General features: G+C 51.3%; 2 long non-coding RNA genes across 2 annotated transcripts in view; both read right to left on the reverse strand.

Moving 5' to 3' along the window:
* Window positions 1-419: 419 nt before the first annotated feature.
* LOC108509851 lies at window positions 420-1,539 on the reverse strand. Its single transcript, XR_001878713.1, has 2 exons — window positions 1,236-1,539; window positions 420-659 (listed from the first exon to the last, which is right to left on the reverse strand). It is a non-coding gene; the product is annotated as an uncharacterized LOC108509851 (long non-coding RNA).
* Window positions 1,540-2,289: 750 nt separating this feature from the next.
* LOC108509852 overlaps window positions 2,290-2,913 on the reverse strand; it is a 21,656-nt gene continuing 21,032 nt past the window's right edge. Inside the window, exon 3 of the long non-coding RNA XR_001878714.1 lies at window positions 2,290-2,485. This is a non-coding gene — a long non-coding RNA (uncharacterized LOC108509852). The remainder of the gene's footprint in view (window positions 2,486-2,913) is intronic.

Below are 2,913 nucleotides of genomic sequence, written 5' to 3' on the forward strand. Positions count from 1 at the left end.
AAAACTTGTTTAATAAGAGATTGTCCTGTTAAGAAGAAAGTCAATTATACATTGTTTAAACAAATGGGAAGTTCTAAGACACATGTCTTAGCTGGTCCTAGAACATTTAGGTTAGGGGTTAGAGGTCGGATAAATCAATCAGAGATGCTACAAGGCCTGCTAAGCGAGAAGACCACTCTGCGAAAATGACTGCCCCTCCCAGAAGAAATGGATGCTAGATGGCAGTCTTGCTCCACGAATACAATCCCAGACGCTATTTGACATCAAAATCATAAGTATGGACTGCTTGTGAAGAGAGGGGTCTTTCAAGTATCACTGTATTTATATTCCGAAATTTATACTGATTCTTTGATTCATGCATGGCAGAGCACCCCCATGAATCTCCAACTGGCATATTAAAGAAATGTTCGATCCAATGGTTTCTGGTCATTGGCTTTAATTCTTTTGTTTTACCCCTTTGATTCCATGAAGTTCCAAAGATATCCCAGGCTTTGTTTAATTCCATGAGGTCCCGCACGTTCCAGTGATGTCCCTTAATTCCCTGGTTTTCTGTAGTTTCCCAGGGAACATTTGCTTCCATGATGCAGGGCAGTGTCATGATGGCCGCTTGATTCCGTGAGTTCCCCCAGTGTCCCAGCAGTCCTTTGGTTCCATGAGACCTTGCAATGTTGCAGTGGGTTGACCTTGTCCGGATGCCAGGTGCCCACCAAGCCGCTCTACCGCTGCCCTTCCCAGCCAGACAGGAGAGACAGAAGAACACGGAAAATGACTTCTACTTTGAGATCAGGCACTTTACTAAAGCAAAAGCCAAAGTTTGTGCATGCATAAGTGAAGAGGAAAATAAAGAGATTTATTCTCTACTTCCTGTCAGCAGCCATGCCTGGCCACTTGACAGGAAGCAGGGCTTTACCACACAGAGACGCTGCTCAGAAGGTAAGTATTGTAAAAAAAATGGATTTCCCGCCTTTCCTGTTCCTTTCCTGAGCTTTTGTAGCTGAGCTGACGCCATATATTCTGCAATGTCCCTTTGGTCCATTTGGCTCAACTGGCCTGTCTGTATCCCCTCCCATGATCTTGCCCCCAATTCAAGGGAGGAAGCTGATAATTCGGATGCTGTGCCAGCCCTGCTCAGCAGTTGCCAAAGCACTGGTGTGATTAACCCCTTTGCAGCTCCCAATGCAAAGCACAGCACTGTGATGGCTGCAGTGAGAAAATGAACTCCAGCTCAGACAAACCCAACACACGTGGGATTCTGAAATGTCTCAGGGTTCCTTTGGTTCCACGATGCTCCCCGTGTCACTGTGACACAGCTGTCAGACCTGGCAGTAGAAAAATAAATCAAAAAATTCAGAAGAAATCATCTTAAAGTCATGCTAAGCCTGTCTTCTACAGTCCAGAATCTACATATGTGTGACTGCAGATACTTGGGATGAGGGTAGATGCTCAGAGGAATTAATGGGCTTTGGTCTAGGAAATCTGTCCCCAAAGTTTTCGTTGCCTTTTCCTCCTTGGACACTTCCTGATGCCTGGAGGAAGCTCATCTCCAACAACAGCTCCATCCCCCACTTCCTCCTCCTGGCATGCAAGGGCTGCAGCTCTTGCACTTCTGCTTCTTCTTGGGCATCTCCCTGGCTGCCCTCCTGGGCAACAGCCTCATCCTCAGTGCCGTAGCCTGCCACCACCACCTGCACACCCCCAAGGACTTCTTCCTGCTCCACCTCTCCCTCACGCACCTGGGCTGCATCTGCACCACTGTCCCCAAAGCCATGGCCAATTCCCTCCGGAACACCAGGGGCATCTCCTGCTCAGGATGAGTTGCACAGGTGTTTTGTGCTTTTCTTCTTGATCACAGCGCAGATTGCCCTTCTCACTATCATGTCCTACTACCACTAAGTGGCCATCTGCAAAGCCCTGCACTACAGGACCCTCCTGGGCGGCAGAGCTTGTGCCCATGTGGCAGCATCTGCCTGGGCCACTGGGAAGAGGGTCTGGCCCTGGGGCTGCAGGAGCTGCTGGCTGAGCTGATGATCTCCTGAGCAGGTCAGACACGCAGTCACTGTCCCTGTCCTCTATTTCCTCCCTTTCTTGCTGCAGGACCAGAAATGACTGTGCTGCTCTGCTGGGCTGGGGCGGGTCAGGGAGATGGGGGGACCGGGGAGGGGCTGGACTGGGCAGTTCCATTGAGTAGAAAACCCCAATGTTCTTCTGAAGTGTAGGAGTGGGCAGGGTGGGAGCACAACAAGGTAAGAGGTGGCTCCAGGCTCTGGGAGTGGCAGCAGGAGCCCAGGGAGACCCTGCCCCTGCTGCAATGAACTGCCTGTGTGTGTGCAAGGGAAGGACTCGTGTCTCGGAACACCCCAGTGTGTGTGAGCAGTGCATCAGTCCAGCTCAGGGGTGGACACCTCTCAGAGCCCTGACACATTTCTGTGTGTGATTCCAGGAAAACCCCCACTGTGCCAGGGAGTTATCAGATCCTTTACTGTCACTCTCCTGGTGTCCTGTGTAATGATGAAACTAGAAAAGGTGATCATCTTACCCTGTTAATTTTCTAAGGGGAGAAATGTCACTGCTGGAAAGAAGAGTCACTGAAGAGGTGAGAAGAGGGAACATTATTGTTTCCTTCAGCCTGTTCCACAGCAGGTTCCCCTGGAGCCCCAGGGACACCTGCGGGGAACCCAGAGGGGCAGAGAAAGGGCTGCCTTTGGCTCTTGCTGTGCTGCTCAGCTGAGCCGGGCTCCTGGCACACAGGGAGCTCCTGGCAAGCGGGCAGCACTGCAGAGAGACAGCTCTGCCCAGGAGCAGCTCCTCTGCACAGCCCAGCAGGGCCGAGGGCGCTGCCTGTAGCCACAAGAGAAGAGAAGCAAGGCAGAGGGAGGTTAAAGGCAGTGGAAAGATGGGAGGTGTTCAACTGAG

Source organism: Lepidothrix coronata, unplaced genomic scaffold, assembly GCF_001604755.1.
Source record: "Lepidothrix coronata isolate B3197 unplaced genomic scaffold, Lepidothrix_coronata-1.0 Scaffold415, whole genome shotgun sequence".
Classification (NCBI taxonomy): Eukaryota; Metazoa; Chordata; class Aves; order Passeriformes; family Pipridae; genus Lepidothrix; species Lepidothrix coronata.